The sequence below is a fragment of the Anabrus simplex genome, chromosome 3 (genome assembly GCF_040414725.1).
Source record: "Anabrus simplex isolate iqAnaSimp1 chromosome 3, ASM4041472v1, whole genome shotgun sequence".
Taxonomy (NCBI): domain Eukaryota; kingdom Metazoa; phylum Arthropoda; class Insecta; order Orthoptera; family Tettigoniidae; genus Anabrus; species Anabrus simplex.
The window spans coordinates 372,808,799-372,832,238 of NC_090267.1; the positions used below are offsets into that span (position 1 = coordinate 372,808,799).

The 23,440-nt window shown below is 38.4% G+C and overlaps 1 protein-coding gene across 3 annotated transcripts in view; it reads right to left on the reverse strand.

The window, feature by feature from the left end:
- The window catches only part of LOC136866395 (uncharacterized), a 434,395-nt gene extending 422,826 nt beyond the window's left edge, over window positions 1–11,569 (reverse strand). For all 3 annotated transcript variants that reach the window (XM_067143316.2, XM_067143315.2, XM_067143314.2), the window contains exon 1: window positions 11,473–11,569. The gene's annotated coding sequence lies outside the window, so the exon portion shown is untranslated. The remainder of the gene's footprint in view (window positions 1–11,472) is intronic.
- Window positions 11,570–23,440: the final 11,871 nt, after the last annotated feature.

The following is a 23,440-nucleotide window of genomic DNA, read 5'->3' on the forward strand; positions in this document are numbered from 1 at the left end:
TCCAAACAAACATTCCCCCCGCTCCGCCCGGAACATTCGACATCTCAAAGTGAATAACTTGAGTTTCGACGTTCTCGGTTTAGAACGGACCAGTAATCAGGAATATTCCCCTGAAGAAGGGAGGAGCAATAGAAAAGCTTGTCACATCGTTCAGTCCACTGCAGTCTACAACAGCGTTAACGTAATGTAACCTGTTATGATCGGTAGTACAGAAATGACAATGGTGACTTACGCCAAATATATTTTAAGCTATTTGCTCACGCTACTGAAATTTCGTTTGTTACTTGTTTCTTCTCTGTCCAGCAAGGGTGTCATGTGTGCCAAGCCCTCGACCTTAAGGGCTACAAAACGGTAAGTTTTTAATGTTCTCTGAGCGAATTTCGACAGAGATATAAAGGCTAACATTTTACCAACTTTCACCACAGAAACAATATTACACATGTATTACAATTAAATAGAAGTTGGAGTAGGCTATATGCCGGCATCGGGCTTCACGCTCTCCCTTCCTACTATCACATAGCATCTCATGAACTTCTCTGATGACGTTGATGTCAGGAAGGGCATCCGATCATAAACACCCGCCACGACAGATTCCTCTCACCTCATACCCAATTCCGTAGAGAAATGGGACAAGGGTTGGACAAACAAATTACATTAAATAAAAATACTGCAACTATTCTTAAAACTTCTCTTCCATTTGCTGATCTCCCAAAGATGTTAAATATATCGGGTTCTTGAGAAGTAATAAGGAGGGGGGGGGGGATGGAATTACAGGGAACAAAATGTACCCGAGTTTGTGAGATATCACGGCGGTGGGAGGGAGGACATACACATCAAAACTGGAAGAGAAAGCTACATAATGGTGTTTTTTCTTGCTCTCTGAGCGAATTTCGATAGAGGTAAAGGTTGACAGTTTACCAACTTAAATGCGGTAATAATATTTTTTGAGATTTTGATTCAACACTATACACATTCCACAAATGGAACAATATTACACATGTATTAAAATCTATATAGCAGTGGCGTATACTGAGGGCTACAAAGACTATCGGTGAAGCCCAAACCTCAAATGAGAACGATACATTATAATGCAAGCATCTGACACATTATTCCATTTACAAAACTTCAAAGCAATGAGAAAAAACGTCGCACGTATTTCCGAGAGCAACGCATCGGAGACAGATCTTGCAGCCCAGACTCTGCCTCCCTCACCCCACCTCGCGCGACTTCTGGTATACCGAAGATAGGTGTGCGGGGACCGGGGGGATAGGCAGGCTAGGCTACGTTCCATCAGACCGCTACAGCTACGCGTTTCTCTTCGTATATAGGCCTACTTCTTCACCTCATACTCAGATAACAGAGTGCTGATATTTCACTTTCGTTTACTTCTACATCGTAGGAAAACACTGCAGAGCTGCTGTTATAGAAGTAATATAGTTTACTTTTTATAGGTAGATCCGCTAAAATGAAATGCAATATTTAAGGTTTTATTGGTTGTTTTGTTTAGTGGTTGGAATCGAACCCCTGATCATGGGTCGCACACCACCACTCATCTCCCGAGGAAGCTAATAAACCAGTTAACCATGGGCACGACCGCTGGTAATGCTGTAAAATTCATGTGTATTTAATAAGAAGAATGGTACGTGGCATCTGTATAGGTTTGGCGGCGACCTAATCAGGATGAAATTAATGGCGAAAACGTCAGAAACACCCAGTCCCCAAACCAGGTGAATTAACAGTACGAAGGAGTCGATTATCAGAATAACAGTACGAAGGAGTTGATTATCAGAATTGAACCGGAGCCACCGGACCAAAGGCAAGCATTCTATCCATTTAGCCACAAAGCTGGACTTTTGCTAAGGACTTTAATTTGCTAAATCTTAGGCTACTATATCCACTGATCAGGTGTTGAGTATTGACAGTTGCAGTAGCTTGTGAAGCAGTCTTGACAACACAGCAGGTTACTCCAATGGCTATTGGCTGCAGCTCAAAACGCTTAAAAGGCTTGATGTTCACTAAACCAACAATCGAAAAGTCCACATCTTGATCCCAGCATACGCCACGCTATATAAGCCTATATAAAATTAAAAAGAATGCTATTTCTGCGTCGGCCATGTCCACCATAACAAAGAAACGCATTTTTTAAATTTCCATAATTTCTTCTGTCTATATGTATGTACGCGCATCACGAGAAAACTGCTGAAGAGAATTTGATTAAACTCGGTATGTCAAGTCGGGGAATGAGCCACTACAATCTAGGCTACAAATCATTCTATTCACGCTGAGTACAACATAACAAAAGTTACAGAGAATACAATTTCTGATCATATATGTTTTATTCAGTTTTACCGTTACGACTGTAATAAGAGTGGTATTCCAGAGTCAGAAGAAAACTAAATGTGAAGGCCCACAGTATCGAAAGCTCATAAAACTGATCAACAATAGCATTACATTGATCAATGTTTGTGATATTCTTTGTCTCTTATGCTGCCACTCATCTCCGATAGATGGGATTACTGCTGCGTACCGAGTATAACAGCCTGCCTGAATTTTGGAGAGGAATAGCCACTCCTCTGGTTTATACATTTTCTGATACTGCTGGTACATAACACACTGATTCATCATAGTATTCTAGCTGTTCGATCCCTACTCTGATGCGCTGATTGGAATGAGCAGTGTACACAATTAACGGAATAATGGCAGAGGTTCACTTATGACCTGGTCTAGAATTACAATTTTGGACTCTTCCAAATTATAGCACCACAATTCACTAACTAACTCTTCAACCCCGAAAAGAGTCGTTTCTTAAGAAAAACTTCTTCCTCTTCATTTTTATTAAATTCTACATTAATTTTATTCCAAATTAGCAGCGAAGAGGGGCCTCAAAGTCAGATAGATTCCCCCCCCCCCCCCCCGCGACAGTGTAGTGAATTGAGCTTTCCGACTCATCGGTACCCCTATTAATCAGATGAGTAAAAGGGCATAGAGTTTGCCCTGGGACTCTACACTATCCCCCCCCCCTCCCCCGAAATTAAAGTGTGTTAACGGCTCACGCCTGGTCATTCCAGCTCTGGAACTGCGGACTGTTAGATCAGCAACGTAGTACTGTTCGTCAAAAGTGAGAAAATGTGTGTTTTTCCATCTGATCAACATTCCTACTGGCATTATTGTAATGACCTATGTTGATTTGAGTTGGGAAAACCATTAAAACAGTCTTTCTGAGGATGTAAAAAGGAAGGTGGAGAGGGAGTGTCTGCCATTATAATGAAAACTCCCTAACTTGATTGTGACTACTGGTGGGCAAGAGGGCCTATCATTACAATGAAAATTCCCTAACCCTGTCTTCACATAAGAAAAGACGTTTGGTGACTTCCCGTCGCGATTCTAGGGTAATGATAAGAGCTATGCAATTTAATACAATCTTACTCGCGACGTGTACAGTACCTAACTTAGACTTCTGTATACAATATAGAATTCCGTAGCGAAGCACGGGTACATCAGGTAGTTAAATGTAAGTACGGCGTGATTATACAATTAAAATTAACGTAGTAGTTGACTACACACTAAGAAACTGACACTAAAGAGACTGCCAGACGACGAATGCGCGTGGCAAGCGGATGAATCATACCTCAGTGTCCATGACCTGGGCAAAAAAAAATACCCCTGCTACCCTTCCTCAGAGCACATGCAACGTGCCCGCTACTTGCTGTAGCGTTATACACATCGGTTAGCCGCGACCAACGACATGTTTTTCGCGTATAATTCCGTTAATAATTCCTAGTTTTAGCCGGCTGAATTGGAATGAAAATGTAATATTTTCTCCACAGTGTGTGTGTGCGTGTGTGGAGACTGCCCCCCTAATCTCCGCTACTGCTAAAAATACATGTTTACTGTGCGCCCGCCACCACACTAATCATATATTGCAAACAAGATTTTCCAAACTGGGAATGTCTGTAAAGTTTGCCCGTTGGTGGGGCAGTGCGAATTTTGGTTTCTGCGGGCAAAGCTCTAGCGATCTGCATACATTCCATTCTGAATTCGCCCAATACGTATTGCATTTGTAGCACTCGGAGATTCTTCTCTAATGAATCATTTTATCCTGTCGGTAATGTGAGACTCATGTCATGAACATAAATATTTTTTATAATCTGCTTTACGTCGCACCCACATAGAAAGATCGCATAGCGACCACGGGATAGGAAAGGGCTAGGAGTGGGAAAGAAGCGGCCGTGGCCCTAATGAAGGTACAGCCTGCTGCGAAAATAGGAAACCACGGAAAAACCTCTTCAGGGCTGTCAACAGTGGGGTTCGAACCCACCATCTCCCCAATACCAGCTGATAGCTACGTGACCCAAACAGCACTAAGTCCACTGACATGCCAGCCTCGTTTAAGTGCAATTGTATTTTGAATAAACTACAACTAATTCTTCTAAGATTCTGAACTCCTTCTCCAATGACTAATGCTATGACCCATGTTTGGACCCTTAAAACAACAACCAACACCTTTGTAACTAACCTACACACATTTCAAAACAGATACTAATCTTAATGACGCCCCCACATCAATTCACATTATACTAGGGTTACCAGATCACCCAGCTTTACCGGGATCCACCCATTTTTGAGACCATTTCCCCAACCCCCATTCAGTTCTGCCAGATACCCCGGTTAAATGAGTTTCTTACAAAAAACAAATTTTATACATGAAGGAGAAAACAAAACAACTGTAGAAGTAGCCTATATTGTTTTACATAGTAGGCTACTGCCTCGAGCCTGCATGAAGTAGCAGAGAATGATTTTGTTCCTTTAAAGGCAGAGAACATTATTAATACATGTAAAGATGATAATTTAGTTACTGTATTTCAGAATGACATACGGTATATGCTTTAAACACCAGGCGGATGACACACTACAGTGATGCCTGTATTTAACTGGTTAATTCTTGGAAAGAAAAAAAGGCCAGCCAGAATTTTAAACAGTCTTAATATTATTATTGATGACTATACTTTATGATGAAATAAGTGCTTCAAGAACTTACTATAAGCTGAACCGTGCATCTTTAGCAGGGAGAAGTGTTGCAGAGAAATGACACCAACACGTCATGTAATGTTGACTGTGTTGAATTGTTAATGGTACGACGTTAATGATTAAATGATGAACACACTGAGGCCACCTCGTTTAAGTGCAATTGTATTTTGAATAAACAACAACTAATTCTTCCAAGATTCTGAACTTCACCAATGACTAATGCTATGACCCTTGTTTGGACCGTTAAAACAACAACCTATGTCTTTGCAACTAGGCCACACACATTTCAAAACAGATACCGATCTTAATGATGCCCAGATATCAATTCACGTTATATTAGGGTTACCAGATCACCCATTTTTTGAGACCATTTCCCCAACCCCCATTCAGTTCTGCTAGATCCCCTGGTTTATTAGTCTACAGTGTATAATGTGTTTCTTACAAAAACAAATTTTATACATACTCTGCACAGTATATAGCTGTAGAGAGAATATTACTGTAATATGTACAGGTTAAAGTACTTAGCCTACAGCACTGCCTCAAAAACAGATTTAAAAAAAGCCCAAGGCAGTGAAAAATATGTGAAATAAACCACTGAACATGAATTCCCTCAGTTTAAGTATGGTAATCCCATGTTTTGTTTCATTTTCAAATACAATAAAACTGAATTATACCCACCTGCATCAAGCCACATCTAAAACAGTGTTCTCCCTAGGACCTTTTCATTGGGCGCCCCGCCCTGCTGTTTTTTACAGACCATCCGGCTAACACAATCTAGATATGCACTAGTTACATAATAACAATTCATACGAGTCACTGGGTGCTCCAAATAAAAATGTAAATACTGTAAAATTGTTTATTTAAATGATAAATCTTCATTATGTGCAGCATAATTGCATCAATTACATCAGAGTTTAAATGTTTAGCTTGACTAAATGTAATGTGTGCGAGCAATGTCTGAATTAGCATGGAATTGCATGCAAGCTCGATTCCTTTTACAATTTGCTTTACATTGCACCGACACAGATAGGGCTTATGGCGATGATGGCATAGGAAAGGCCTAGGAGTGAAAAGGAAACAGCCATGACCGTAATTAAGGCACAGCCCCAGCATTTGCCTGCTGTGAAAATGGGAAACCAAGGAAAACCATCTTCAAGGCTGCCGAAAGTGGAGTTCGAACAAGCTTGATTCTGCATGACGTGAAAAACCCAGATGGCACTCCAGAGCAACTGATGTTACATGATTATAAACGAGCAGTAGAGCACTAGAAGTTCAAAATACTTTTGCTATGTCTTGTTCGTGAAAATAACATTAAAACAGTTCAATTTTACATTAATGTTTACCTGTCTGACATTACTATTTATGCTCTGAGGGGAATACAATGAGATTTTATCATTTTCATTTTCTACGTAGTATTCTCCGCCCGGTTACTCATTCGTGCCACCCAGTTGACGAAAATTTCTGGGGAGAACACTGTAAAAGCAATTCAACAAGAAAGGCAAACAACCTTGGCAGTTTTACTTGCCTGACGGTGCAATCATTGCCAAGTAACCTCAAGTTTAACTAGGGAGTCCGAATCATAGAGACGGGCCGGGTGATTTCTAAAATCTTGTTTGTACTAGCCAGGATTCACCTTGGTGGAATGCTTCAATGACAAAGCCATTAGACTATCACGACCCAATTCCACAAGCAATTTAGTTTACAGGGTCTCTCATATAAACTAAGACTGAACGCACAGTGTTTGTACTCTGCGCTACGAAAGCTGCCTCAGACGAACTTATGTAGTGCGTGGCCGCCCTGCTTTAAGTGTGTATACAATCTTATATGAAATCATACCTTATAAAAGATGCTGGAAGTGTCGTCTTTCCTGGGTTATGCAGGCACTGTAACTGGTCACATTCTGGCTGATGCGAGTGACTTCTGCCACTGTAATGTTTCTGATTTCATTCGTAATGTTTTCTTTCAGTTCCTCCAATGTGTGAGGATTTGTTTGATACACTTTTTCTTTCACTTTATCCCTCAAGTAAAAAATCACACATTGTTAGATCTGGAGAACAAGGGGGGGGGGGGGCAAATAGACCAACACTGATCACTCTGTCTGCAAAAACTTCCGAGATAGTAAGAAGGGAATCTTCTACTGTATGAACAGGGGCAGAACCTTGTTGAAACCACCCACGTAATTGTTATTCTTCCATTAACTGATGGAAGAACGACGTCAAAATGTCATCCTGGCACGGTACCTCTCTGCATTTACTGTCCTTTAAAAATATATATATATATATATAACCGAGCTTGATAGCTGCAGTCGCTTAATTGCGGCCAGTATCCAGTAATCGGGAGATAGTGGGTTCGAGCCCCACTGCCGGCAGCCCTGAAGATGGTTTTCCGTGGTTTCCCATTTTCACACCAGGCAAATGCCGGGGCTGTACCTTAATTAAGGCCATGGTCGCTTCCTTCCACTTCCTAGGCCTCTCCTATCCCACAGTCGCCATAAGACCTATCTGTGTCGGTGCGACATAAAGCAAAAAAAAAAAAAAAAAAAAAAAAAAAAATTATAGAAAACACATGAGCCCAATAACTAGTCTTGAACTAACGGCAGACCAAACACCAATCTTACTATCATAATGAGGGACTTTAACACCATTAGCATTTTATGCACAACAATAGCGATCGTTATGACTGTTCAGCTTTGAAAAAGAAGCAGCAATCCACTGCAGTTTGTCCCCTCTCCTTTTCAATGTTTACATAGAACAGGCAGTAAAGGAAATCAAAGAGAAATTTGGAAAGGGAATCGCCAAGAGATGTTTATGCTTTAATATGGCTGATGATGACCCCTAGGTGGGTCGAAACTAGTTCCATGTAATATAAAATATTGTAAATACATATTAGTATTGAATAGGTGGAAACCTCTACTGTGTTATTATTCGTATGTCGAGGAGAGGAAATCAAAACTTTGAGATTTGCCGATGATATTATTTTATCTGAGACCGCAGAAGATCTCAAGAAGTTGCTGAATGGTATGGATGAAGTCTTGGGTAAGGAGTACAAGATGAAAATAAATAAGTCCAAAACAAAAGTAATGGAGCGCAGTCGAACAAAGGCAGGTGATGTAGGAAATATTAGATTAGGAAATGAAGTCTTAAAGGAAGTAGATGAATATTGTTACTTGGGTAGTAAAATAACTAACGATGGCAGAAGCAAGGAGGACATAAAATGCAGACTAGCACAAGCAAGGAAGAGCTTTCTTAAGAAAAGAAATTTGCTCACTTCAAACACTGATATCGGAATTAGAAAGATGTTTTTGAAGACTTTCGTGTGGAGCGTGGCATTGTATGGAAGTGAAACTTGGACGATAACTAGCTCAGAAAGAAAGAGAATAGAGCTTTTGAAATGTGGTGTTACAGAAGAATGCTGAAGGTGAGATGGATAGATCGAGTCACGAATGAAGAGATACTGAATCGAATTGGTGAGAGGAGATCGATTTGGCTAAATTTGATGAGAAGAAGAGATAGAATGATAGGACAAATATTAAAACACCCAGGTCTTGTTCAGTTGGTTTTTGAAGGAAGTGTAGGTGGTAAGAACGGTAGGGGTAGACCAAGGTATGAATATGACAAGCAGATTAGAGGAGATGTAGGATGCAATAGTTACGTAGAAATGAAAAGGTGACCATAGGATAGGGTGGCATGGAGCGCTGCATCAAAACAGTCTATGGACTGATGACTCAAACAACAACATGACTGTTCACACAACCATTAAGATGAAACCAGAAATTTTACATACAAAAATATGGTGTCGCAATGATAACTCTCTCACCATGTTAACATCCAATATTTAGACTGGCGACTGATGCTAAGTCGAACACGTTCAGACTGCTTGCAAGTTCAAGAACTATGCGCGTGCCTCCCATACTACAACTTATTCATAGCAGAGTAAAAACACCACTTCGACAATCTTAGTTTAAAAGAGAGAACCTGTACGTAATTATATAAATGAAACAATGTAGTTTCAAAATTACAAACAGCTGGGAGAGATGAAATGTATCTCGATCCCAGCAACCAGAAAGAAGTAAGGAAGGAACCCTTCATAATGGATCTAAGAGAACTGTCAAAAGCAATATACCATTCTGGCAAGTCTGGTAACTTCACTTAGAGGCAATGAGCAACGCATTTATTAGTCCCAGTAATTCCCGAGTAAAATGTCTAGGCAGTCTATGGTATTGTACAATTGAGCCAGATGTTGCAAAGGCTCAACAAAGTTTCATATAACTTTATCATTCCACTTTCTTCAAGTCATAAAATTGGGCATTAGCCTTCTGAATCTATGAAGATACTGCATCTCACAGAGCATGCCATATGTAAATAATTCAGAGGCAGGTATTTGATCGGAACATCATAACTTAGGCTATACTACAATTCATTTATAGACTAAGGTTTCACAATAACTTTAGTTTATCAACAAGTTTAACATCTAATATTTAAACAAAAATTATATTTCTTGGTCGTTTCCAGATTTCTTAAATAACACATCATTATAAATAAATTTTAAGGGAATCCATTTCATTATCAATGGTCTCAGGAATACAAATCGCTATGAATACCAATAAATAACATGGATGCATGTTGTCTGATAATTCATTTGGAGAAGCAAGATAAAACGTTATAACTTACACTTGAAATGCTGCAGTGTATCTGAAATACACAAGTCTACTAGTAACACGAGGGATGGTTGCCTTCCACAGTCGTATTTCTTAAAACAATTACAACCACCACTGCAAATAGAGCAAGTGAACTAACTTCCAAAACTTTTAGGGAATTTTGCACCATATCCTTTTTTCTTTTAAATTGCTATGCCACTAATACAACCAGAAATCTTGATGCAGTTGTATGAATCTTCACCTGTAATTCTTCCAACTGCAAATAAATCCCTTTTAATGTCTAACCCTATAATGAAGCAAAATATGAAGCTTTAAATGAAAAAGTCTGTAATCTACAATAGATGTTTATTAAACTCACTCCCACGTTCCAATTTCAAGAACTGTGGGTAAAGATACTAGTAGTCACATTTTGCCTCCTCAAAACAAAAATGACTGGCAGTCCTCTGAGTGCGATTTTGTAAGTGTTTCACCCAAAATAATTGGACTACTAACTAGTGTGCACACTTTGGTAAAGCATAAACGATTTTGAATTTTTGAAACCACAGAAATATGTCTTTCCCATCAACAGTTCTGAAATTAGATAAGTGGGCTTTATCCCATACCCGGACAATTTTTACCTGCAAGTTAATTGTACACACTCACCAAAAATTGTATCCAGATAATTTAGAACATAATTTCCAGAATTTGCTGAATCCCTTAAAAATGCATTACAGTTCGTATCTAGACATAGGGAAAGAGAGGCTGTAGCCTACATAGACATGTTTCCTCAACACAATATTAAAAGGATAATATACAACTAAACTGCGAAAGTGTAATGCCGCAGAATTTGGAACGAGGTTTGTAGCATTATTTCGCCCGTTGTCAACGCCCTCCGCACGTTGAAATTAATTCCGTTGTCAACGCCCCGCCCCCCTCACGTTGAAAATAAAATAATAGCACAAAAAATGTTAAAGTAAGGAACAAAACTTGAGGCATATCCAGAAACATCGAATTTCCGAATGTGTAGGCCTACTGTAATATAATCGCAATGAAGCCCTTCAAATTAAACGTCAAATACTCACCATCAGCTCAATTCATAATAACGAAATTAAAGCAGCCTTCCGTATTTTAAGGTCCTTAAAAGCCATAAACTGAAAAATGTTTTCAAGCACCACAAGAAAACTAATATGGATAACAGACTTTCTTTACACATATAAATGTTTACATTCGGAATTGTCAACACAGCAACACCACCACCAACCAATCACAATATTTACAATAAAGTGCTTTGGGGGGGGGGGGGGAGGAGGGGGCCCGGCAGAGTTAACTGTATTTTCCTCCTAGTTTCTACGTACACTTATGAGCGAATCTCATAAAATTAGACCAACAATTACTTCTGATGAGACATTTGAGGTTCCCAAGGAAAAAAGGTGCGCCTCTCTGGTATATACAGCAAATCGACAGAAATGTCTCAACATACCGTACCACCAGTTCATGTCAATATTAAACATTATTATTGCTCCAAACCGGTAAACGAAGCGCCTCTAACCTCACCTTTCCTAGAAATATACCTGTCTTGAGACAACGTAAAAATGGTACCTAAACCTCCCAGATAAATTTAAAGTCAAATTAAGTTATTGACTGTGTTTCTTCAAACGGAGACCAATCCAAATCGGTGAGTAAATTTACGAGTCAACACAACGCACTGTACGGCATAAACATGTTTTAACAGAAAAACTTGTTGAAGGGAATAAGAAACTCGATTATCTTGCGTGAATACCTAATAGCATTATTAAAAATGCACTTACCTTAACACACTGCCAAAATATCCATGTAATTACCGAAAAACAACACAAAGTTTACTACACCAAGCACTTTCCCTGCAATGGGCTGGGCACTAACAACAGACGCACTGACGCAAGTGAAAGTAGTTCCGTAGCTATTAAAGTCAAACTTAACAGCATTACTCAGTGAAAATTTAAGGTAAAAAGAAACCTTCAGTTGATATGAAACATTAATGAATAACAGCTTTCATCTTACTGTATAATGAAAATACGAACTCCTTACCTACATCTTTTAACATTTACGATGCACTAAATTCATCCACTTTGTATTACAGCGCATAATTCTGAATTCATCCGCTAGACTTCGCAGCAGTATGAGGTGTTTAGCGTGACGTAATTTACTATTTGTGCACGGTATCCAACAAAGAAAATACAAATGACATATCCCTATTTACAAAATAATGAGAAGACGCTGTGTACAACGCCTGCTGCAGTTGTCCCAAATTTTAAAAAAGGAAAGAAAAATAGCCTACTTAAATGTTACCTTCATAAGTAATTGTCAGCACAAAGCAAGGCTATTTTAGTTAAAAAGAAATCGTATTATCGCACATATCCTACCGTAACACGCTTTATTGCAACGGTAGAAATTTGTTACTATATGAGACACATGTTGTTGATCAAGCATGAAATTAACAATTCATGTTCGGACATAGCAACTTTTACTTTTTGTGTATTCATCCACAGTTTAATTGTAGGCTATTAAAAATTCCCCACATTTAATCTGCAGTTCCACTGTATTAAAAATTCCCACAGACATGGGATGGATGAAATTAATTTTCATTATATATTTGTACCTTGTAGCACTCAGTTTCTAGAAGTCTCCCAAGTAAATTAGCATCCTCCATTTGCATAATATATTTTTACAGTATAAGCTGGTTCATACACACATCTTCAACCAATGTGTATTTCTATTGATTTTAATTTGTTCATTCCAAATCTTATCTTGTCTTTGTTCCCATGTGTTTGTACCACAATTCCTCACATACCGGTATAAGGGCATCAATTAGAAAGTTTATAAATACTGTCACACTGTCATCTTTCATTCCAGCAACATTTTCCAATATTTCATTTCATCTGTCAGTCATTAATCATTGCCCCACAGGAGTGCAACAGGCTTTGGCAGTCGGCACAATTCCTATCCTCGCCGCTAGATGGGGGCTCCATTCATTCCATTTCTAACCCGGTCGAATGACTGGAAAAAGGCTGTGGATTTTCATACTGATAGGAAATGAAATGGCCTATGTTAAATGTGTAAAGAATGCTTACAAATTATGGCCATAAAATGTCACCACTAGTTAGTGAAAAAAGGAAAAAGAAGGTAACAAAATACATAAATGTACCACACTTCCTTACTAAAACCTGCTACCTCAGACTTAGAATATATCCTGATTTCATATCCTTTTCAACGAATTCACCAGGAAACTTTTCAACAACTGTACTCTAAAAGTCTGCATTGGCACAGACTCATGAGTTTAAACCAAACCATGACAATTGATAAAGAAAATAATTAAATAATAAAAATCAGATTAAATAACCAACAAGACAGTATTTATTACAATAACAAGAAACATAAGAAACAATACAACAAGCAACATAACAGAAAAACCAATCTAACAAATAACAACTATTTGTACATTACCCAAGGAACTAATATAGGAACTTAAAAAAAAAATTAATGACATAAAATAGTATGCCTACTGGTAAACAACTTTTACAAAAATAGAAAAGCTCATCACTATTGGTAATTAAATACTAATTGAACAATTTTCTTGCTAACTCCAGCCAGGTGTAAATAAATTTATGCCACTGAAATTAGTGTTTCTTTTTTATTGCTTTACACCCAAATCCCTACACTATACAGATACATAGCACTGAAAAACAAAATAAAGAATTGAACAGTTCATAATGCATATGGTCCCTTAAATTGAAGGGGGTTTCAATGGTGGGGTAAAAAAAGTTCTTATCTGAAATTCTAACGTTGCAACAATTTTATATTTCTTAGCATTAAGTATCCAGAAAGCATGTGTATTTCATCTACTAACAGCACTGCTGGTGTATTTCATGAACATAACAGTCATTAAATAAATAAATAAATAAATAACAGAAAAGGTGTTTAGAAGTTTGCCCTGTACATATTTATTGATTGATTGATTGATTGATTGATTGATTGCCAAGTTCAATTAATGAATGAATTAACATATGGCTCAGTGCCGAGTGTCCACGGACATATTTGGTTCACCTGGTGCAGGTCTTTCTTTTCAACTTCCAAGGCCGACCTGCACGTCTGAGTGTGCGATGATGGTGATAGTGAGGTAGGAAGAAGGTGAAACCCGGTGTTGGCACATAGCCTACTCCTGTTGAATAACACCAAGGCTGAATCCACTGAGTTAGTTCCATTATTAGAGGAATACGACAAGTGCAGAAAGTTTATGTGCCATTTTCTCAGAATTTAATTTTTAAGCAATTATGTTCCCCCCCAGTACCCATTAACACCAGGAGTTTCACATTTTTAAGACATGTCCTGTGATATACTGTACATGCAACATTTTAATACACCGATATTCCTCAAGGAAGAGCAGTTTCCACAATAATGATCATTTTTATAGTAATATGTTTGAGGAAGAGGAACATGAAGTTAACAAAATAAGCATATTTCAAAACAGGCCATTGGAGCTCCCCTTAATACTAAGACACATGATAGAGGGGTACTGATCTATCATCTCCAATGTAAAGCTGGAGAGAAAGAAGAAAGAAAGGACCGGTATTTACTGCTTTCCTCATTACTGAGAAAAACCGAACAAGGTTGATTAAGATGGAATATATCTCAGCAAGTATGCTGCATATTTCTATTTTGTAACCTATGTATCTTAATATAGTTTAAATGTCACAATTTTTGTTCTCTTTATTACCTCTCTGGTCAGATATTCTTGCACAGTGTTCACAAACAATCAAATATTGAAAATAGTGTTGTATCATCTTTCAATACCAATATCTTTGCTCTAATCAACTGGTGGAATATCTTACGAAAAGATGTACATTGCAGTAAAAGGTGCCTTCATGGGATGGTCATGAAACCTACATGGTACAAAACAGTACTTAGCTTACTGTCAGTCTTATTCTTATAATAACAACAACAACCTGGCAAGATAAATGACAGTTTGACTGTTTATAAATACAAAATCTTTGGTTTCACAGTTTTCAATCGCTGCTATACATAGACAGTATAATCCTTCTTCCTTAAAAAAAAAAAAAAAAAGTTTTCAGCATACAATGTTATTTGATCTCTTCTAATGAGTTTTTACTCATACAATATAACTTTATGTAGTTCCAGTATTCTAAATAATGGAATGTTCTTAAGACATTTATTTACTCTGAATATATTGCAATAGAGCAACAAAATATTTCATGAACATGCTGATGCAACAATGCCAGATGACAATCTTGCAACAAAAAAATAAATAATCAGCATACTATATGTATGCACCTGACTGGCTGATTGGAGAAGATATTTCCAGAACTAGTGTTTTTAAACTAAAAATTGTAGAAGGTGAATAATATATATACAAAAACATACACATCAGTAACTCTTAAGAGAGTGTGTCAATTACATTACTCTTAGGACTGTGAGAATAAATGATGTATTCTATGATACAATCTGCATGAAAGTATATATCCTCACATTATTAAGCTGACATACGATGAACAAAAATTTTTGACATTGTAATCTACAACTGGGTATGTGTGTTTCACGTTCTATTCAAAGTATGTCACTCTTCTATACTATGAATAACATTCTCAGTTTGATTGGGATCACAGATTTCATGAGGAGAGGCAAGATTCCAGATGAGTCAATTACATATCTCTACTATTTACAACAATGTATGAATGGTATATAAATAAAAGAGCAACCAAAAAAACATGCACTGTGAGTACAGACATTCCAGTCCCCATCAACTGTTATCACAAACTTTGTATGATGTCTCAAGAATTTGTCATTAACTTTTGAACTCGGCAATATATCTAAGAAAAGTACTTTTAAAAAAGAAACAGAATTTCCAATCACAAAAGGGTTCAATCAAAGATGTGTACTTACACCTACCCTTTGCTCTGTAGGTGGCAGCCATATTTTATGAAACAACACCTGCAAACAACAGAAGTGTGGAAATGAAATATCGGTATGAAGAGGGACTTTTCAACTAGGCCAAACTTTGCTTGAAAAGATTAACCTGTTCTACCCGGGTTACAGAATTGCAATGTGCAGATGATAAGGCCTCTCTAGCCCACACACCTGAAGAACTTCAACAGCCTGTCATCTGCTTCAGCAGAGCATACAAATGTTTTGGCCTGATTGTTAACATTCAGAAAACCAAGGCACCTATTCCTGAAACCAGCATCCCAGATTTTGGTATCACCATGTCTGGCAAAACTCTGGAAAGGGTAGATCACTTCTCATACCTAAGGAGTATTCTCTCAATGCAATGTTCCTCTGAAAAGGACGTGGAGAACAGTATACAGGCTGCCCAGATAGCTTTTGGACAATATCTCTCACACCGACCATTCCAGAACAAAAATCTAAGAATTAGAACAAAAATAATGGTGTACCTAGCAGGTGTTATCTCTATGTTACTCTACGGGTGTGAATCCTGGACCCTATACCGCCAGCACATCAAGAAGCTGGAATGCTTTCACCAAAAAAAACTTAGGTCCATTATGAACATCAAATGATTTATTTTTATTTGCTATTTGCTTTACGTCGCACCGACACAGATATGTCTTATGGCGACGATGGGATAACATCAAATGAGTAAGGGTGTTATACAGGAATACACACCAGCCAATCAGTGGATGAGAAAACCCAAAGGTTTAACAGCAGCAAGTGGAGAAATGCCATAAAACTGACAGCAAATGTAGTTCCAGTTCATGCATTACCTGGCAGGTCCCAAGACAATAATCCCCGTCGGCATTCCCACTGTGAGATTGAAATGCTTGGTCACATCTTGGGTTCCTGTGCATTTAATGACATCCTACGGAATTCACAACATCATCGTATAAGATCTATGATTACTGAAGCCCTAAGAGAAAAGCATTATACAGTCTACGAGGAGGTACGTGGATTGTCTCAGACAGGGTCAAGCCGGTGGATTGACATGATATTTACACCACCGGGCTCAAGTTAAGGGTTCATAATACACCCCACAATTAGAACCGAAGTATCATCCACTCAACCACATGATGTACACAAGGAGAAATGTGATATATATGAACCTACAATTCCATATTGTGCTTAGAAATATCATCTGGACTCCATAGATGTTTTAGGATTGATGATAGGAGTAAGATGCACCATTATTCACACATTTCACAACTTTTGTAAGAAATTTACTTTGCATAACCAATTTATTAAGGACATGCTTGTTGTTGTTTGTTGTTTTAAGGGGCCTAACATTGAAGATCATCGGCCCTATTAAGGACATTGAGTTAGCAGCTCTGAAAGGATCATTAACAATAGTAAAAAATCATTTATACTCTTACCTATATCTTTGTCCTATGAGGAATTCCTCATGGATTTCAAAATTATTGACTGATATGATTTTTATTAATAAGTAGGCTTTAATATGGTATACCTATCATTTATAGACATATTTTAAAACGACCCTTGTAGTTATTAATCAAATTTTCATGTAACCTTTGTCTTTTTGGCAGCCTCCAAATGGGGGAAGGAGAAATAAATGCATTTCTCTCTCTCTTTAATATTGCAGTTCTTGAGAAAGCACAGCTAAACAATACAGAAGCCATCACCATCAGTCGTCGGCTTACATAGACAGGCCATGTCCATCATATGAGTGATGGCAGACTCCCTCAGAAAATCCTGTACGGTGAACTCAGCACTGGCACGAGGACTTGTGGTGCTCCTCTGAAGTGATATAAAGATAAACTTAAACAGACCATGAGAAAAGTAGAAAAAACCTAAAGACTTGGCATACTCTTACAGTGGATCACACTTGTTGGTGTGCTACCATCCCAGCTGCAGTTGTACAGTTTGAGCAGGGATGTCAAAGAAAGGAAGAGGAAACACGCCAAAGAAAGAAACTACCATATCTCAAACATTAACAAGCCCCCCAACCTTCCATCAGATGGAATGTGTGTGGCCACAGGTTTTAGGCAAGAATTGGTCTGATAAGTCATCAGCGCCACCTCCATTGAATGGATCAATGAATTATGGAACTGCAGGCAAGAAGCGTAAACTTGGATAAGAGTATCGGCCAACGATGAGTAGGTGGTGGTAGTAGTAGTAGTAGTAGTAGTAGTAGTAGTAGAATAATAATCCCACTACCTCGACTTCCAATCATTCAACATTCTGTATAACTCAACAACTTGATGAACACCGAAATGGCATTTGGGTTTTAGTGCCGGGAGTGTCCGAGGACAGGTTCGGCTCGCTAGGTGCAGGTCTTTTGATTTGACTCCCGTAGGTGACCTGCCTGTCGTGATGGGGATGAAATTATGATTATGACGACACATACACCCAGCCCCTATGCAAGTGAAATTAACCAATGATGGTTAAAATTCCAGACCCTGCTGGGAATCAAACACGGGACCCCTGTGACCAAAGGCCAACACGCTAACCATTTAGCCATGGAGCCGAATGAACACTAATTTTTATTCTTTTTTTTTTTTTTTTTTTTCAGTCACTAAATTATTTTCGCTGTTCAAGATATAAAAGCCATGTTTTTCCCTACTATTGTGACTTCAGCATGTCAACCAATGGAAGCATTGTTGGTCTAGTGGGGTGGATATTTGAATTTTGGAATGAAATCAAACATATAAGCCTCGTTCGTTCTTGGAGAAAGTTTCTGGACCTTTCAGGAAACTTTGAGAAAGCAGCGAAGAGACACAGTGGGATAGTGGATTTACTGAAGAAAATTCCAGGCTGTGAAGATGTGACTGGTAGTGATGTTGGAGAATGGATGGGCAGGATGAAAACTGTGAACTTTTAAATAGCTGCAATAGTGAAAAAGAACAAAGATAAAAATGAATATGAATCAGAAAACGAAGAGATGGAAGACAACGGAAAAGTTAAAAAGAGGATTCATAGTGAAGGATTACAAGTCGCTGAAGGAATGCTCCATTACATTGAGGAGGAAGGTGCATCTCCTATGGATATTTTGATTGTTTGTCATCTACAGGATGAAGCTGCACAATGACAAAATGAGTGTGAGAGACAGTCAAGCATCACAACATTTATTCGTAGTCATGGCATTTCACTCATTTCACTTAGCCAACTTCAACGCAGAAATGTAGTTGTCATTTTTGTTCAAATTTGTACCTATGTAAGTTTCTATTTTATTTTTAATAATTATTTCAGGGTAGGTTGTACCTTACTGCATCCTGAATTTTGCTGGAGTGAAGTATTATGAGTTGTGCTAAGTCTGACAAAAAGCTGACAATGTGACTACCCATAGGACTCTTATCTTGTATCCCCCACTTTCTAAATGGAGGCATCATCTAATTCAGTCAATACCGACTAAATTATGAAACTTAAAGTGCAAAGATTCTCTTAAACTGGTTGAAGAAAAAAGAAGCTGAGGAAGCGACTCCTTTTGGGACTTGAACCTAAAGCTCACATTTCTCCAAATTGGTGTAGAATTGAACATCAAAGAACCGAATGTGCCTCCCTTGTGTGTTGACCATTCAACCAGAATTAATGACCTCAGCTATCTGGAGAGCATGGGATTCAGGTTTGAGTTCTGATGGTGGCCACAGTTTAAGCACATTCATCATAGATAAAGAAGCTGTCCTCTAGTCAGTTTCAGGCTGACTGAGAACATGCGGCGTATCTTAAATTCAATTCACGATAATCGGGTCTTTTTCTGGAAGATGTTTGTAAAGTCAAGTCACCATCAAAAAGCTTACTCAATGTGTCTTTCGTAAGTCTTACATGCATCTTAGTTTTTTTTTTTTTTTTTTTTTTTGCTAGGGGCTTTACGTCGCACCGACACAGATAGGTCTTATGGCGACGATGGGATAGGAAAGGCCTAGGAGTTGGAAGGAAGCGGCCGTGGCCTTAATTAAGGTACAGCCCCAGCATTTGCCTGGTGTGAAAATGGGAAACCACGGAAAACCATCTTCAGGGCTGCTGATAGTGGGATTCGAACCTACTATCTCCCGGATGCAAGCTAACAGCCGCGCGCCTCTACGCGCACGGCCAACTCGCCCGGTGATGCATCTTAGTCATGGCATTTCACTCATATATGCCATAGCCAACTTCAACGCAAAAATGTAGTAGTAGTAGTAGTAGTAGTAGTAGTAGTAGTAGTAGTAGTAGTAGTAGTAGTTAGCAACAGGAAACAAGTGTGTGTGTGTGTGTGTGTGTGTGTGTGTGTGTGTCAGATTGCTAAAAACTTTATCTGCTAAACAACAAAGCATTTAGTTATGCAATTAATTGTAACTTCTCCCACAAAGAGACTGCCACAAGAACACAGCATACCAATCATGAAAAAAATTAAATAAACTCAATGAGAAATTTTTTTTTTTTTTTTTTTTGCTAGTTGCTTTACGTCGCACCGACACAGATAGCTCTTATGGCGACGATGGGATAGGAAAGGCCTAGGAGTGGCAAGGAAGCGGCCGTGGCCTTAATTAAGGTACAGCCCCAGCATTTGCCTGGTGTGAAAATGGGAAACCACGGAAAACCATTTTCAGGGCTGCCGACAGTGGGGTTCGAACCTACTATCTCCCGAATACTGGATACTGGCCGCACTTAAGCGACTGCAACCATCGAGCTCGGTACTCAATGAGAAAGAGGCAATGGAAATGCATACTTGAAAAGAAAATAAATACCTGGCAATGTGTTGCAAATACTGATATTTTCACAGGTTATACAAATGATTATGGAGTATGACCAAATACTTTAATACACCAATACCAGACAGCTCTATCTCAACAGCATTGAGCAGAGTGCGAACAGCGACGGTGGTGACATCTAGCGTGGAGGTGTGACAAGCCCAGGAACTGCACACTTATCCATGCTACAGTTGAGAGGAATGCATCTACGCACATTGGAAATATTTTTGTTAAAATAACTGAACAATCATAATAATTATGAATTAAATTTTAAAATATGAAATGCCTCCTTCATAAACCTCCAAACGAGCACTGTGTTAGCCGTGCGTTTCTCTATGTCTTAAAAATTAAAATCAGAATTTGACTATCCGCCCAGCCTCTGGGAGGAATATTCACCTACTACTCTCTTCTCTTCTTTCTAGACTTTACCCAGTTACCTCGGGCAGCACTTTGTGTAGACTTAGCCTAATTTTCCAGCTGGATGCCTTTCCTAACACCAACCCTATGTGGAAGGATACCGTATATGTATTTACTATTGCGTGTTTCTGAGGTTGTTTTTCGTGTGATATGTTGTATATATTTGAAGATGCGTATGAATACGAATACAAACCCGTAGGCCCCAATCTACACGAATTAACAGAAGAGATCTAAATCTCCGACTCAGCCGGGAATCGTACCAGGGCCCTCTGAACCGAAGGCCAATGTGCTGACCATTCCGTGGTGGTGATTATTATTTTAAGCGGAAGTATAACTGGCCAACCATCCTCTCGGAAGGGAAATGGAAGAGGACCAAAACTCTGAAGAATGAAGGTATCATCAAAAGAAAGAGAAGGGCCACGAAGCGCTAACTATTCAACCAAAGCGCCAGAGGAGGCAGATACCTTAACAATATCCATGGTTTATTAAGATTTCGGGAAAGAGAAGGTGTAATTAAGGAACAGGAGTTTTGGTCCAGTGTTTTTTCTTCTTCTTCCCCTTATCATTTTCCTCCTCCTCCTCCTCCTCCTTCTTCTTCTTCTTCTTCTTCTTCTTCTTCTTCTTCTTCTTCTTCTTCTTCTTCTTCTTCTTCTTCTTCTTCTTCTTCTTCTTCTTCTCCTTCTGTACCCGGCCAATCTTCCCGAACTCTACAGAACAACTCACCACAAGCTGCTATCTCACCTTTGCCGGACTTTGAATGTTCTGTTTCACCTCTGAAGACAGAAATACTAATCTGTATATATATAATACATATTGGGGTTACGTGAGTGACCTACGATGTGCCTGACATTTAAGAAGTGTTCAGAATTTCCTAAAATCTCTTTTACATATTTATGCATGAAAAATTATCCTATATGCGTATTACATTAGTTGGACTGGTGCTCAAGCCTATGCAAATAATACACTGAAATAATTTTCTTACGCCGGGCTGAGTGGCTCATACGGTTGAGGCGCTGGCCTTCTGATCCGAATTTGGCAGGTTCGATCCTGGCTCAGTCCCCTGGTATTTGAAGGGGCTCAAATATGCCAGCCTCGTGCAGACAGATTAACTGCCACGTAAAAGGATTCCTGTGGGTTGGAATACCGGTAAAAAACCGTAAAAGTAGTTAGTGGGGCGAAAAGAAAATTATTATTATTGTTATTATTATTATTATTATTATTATTATTATTATTATTATTATTATTATTATCTTACAGTAAAAAGAGCCGACTGGATTCGAGGCCTTCAATTTTCAATTTCAAGACTACCACGATAACCACTACGCTACAGGCCCACAAGTTTTCAACTGTGAAATTTATGGTAGCCTACTATTTAACAATGTGGACCCTCAAGTTTGAGTGAACTAGAGTTCCATATGTGTAAATGTTATTGGTTTTATGTCCCACCAATATTTCAGTAGAGTATCTGATTGATTTCTTAATGAAAGGGGCATAGAATGTAACCTCAATATAGATGCGAGGTCATTACTTTTTCTAATACTTGCGGTCCTGATCAGTTCCCATACGATTATCTTGTTCGTTAATTTGTTCAGCGCATTACGCTTTTCTTGGAATATAACTGCAACGTAAGATTTTTTAGTGAGAAACACTGATACATTATAAACAACACGCCAGAGCGCCAAGAATCATACAGATGGCAATATGTTGCTGAAGAGTTGGTCACACCAAGCCATGTAGGTAGCAGCACTATCGACTTTCTCGCTGAAGACCGCAAGCTGTCCGGTATTATCATATTAAAGTATTTGGTATGGCTAATGAATTTTGTACTGCGTTCATGGTAACGTCAATGTCATGTCCAATTGAATTATGTGAAAGACTGGGTATTACATGACACCATACTATGCTGTTAGCAACATCCCACAGTAAAAATTATACTTCAATGGTAGTGATAGTGATTATTGTTTTAACAAGAAAAAAAATTAGAAAACCACCTTCACATGCTATACTTTCAAGGATAAGTATCACACACAGGTACACTTCAGGATTTAGATTCTATAGTAAATTGCTCCTCGTTTCCTCAATTCTATAACCTATTCATCCCAAATTCTGTTATTTTATGTAACATAGAGAAACTTCCCAAGTCAATACTAATGCTTAAAGAATACATGAAAAATGATTTCAATATCACTTACTTATGTTACTACAAAATGGGTTAAATTAATACTGTAATATGTGTGAGAGTACTGCCCATAATTTTAAAAATTTAAAAATAGAATCACCAGACCATACAATAGAATCTTTACATCTCCTCAGAAATAACGTTCTTATGGAACAACTTGTCTTGCCTCGTGATACAGGTAGTATAGTCACATTTCTACATTTGCCAATTCAAATGCAAAGAATACAATGATTTTAAATTTTATACTAATGAAGAACTCTTAACTTATTTTTTTAACTCCTGGGGAGGAGCATAGGGCCAAATACAACTGAAGGACAATACAATCTCCTCATATAGAGACCTCCAAAAAAAATAATTTCAAAATATGACCAGTGAACAGAAAAGATCTTAAAATGTAGACTCTCATGATCACTACATGACACTGTAGTATTTTGGGGATTATTCGAAACTGACACATTTTGATCTTGGTAGCAATAAAAATGAAGCCAGTCA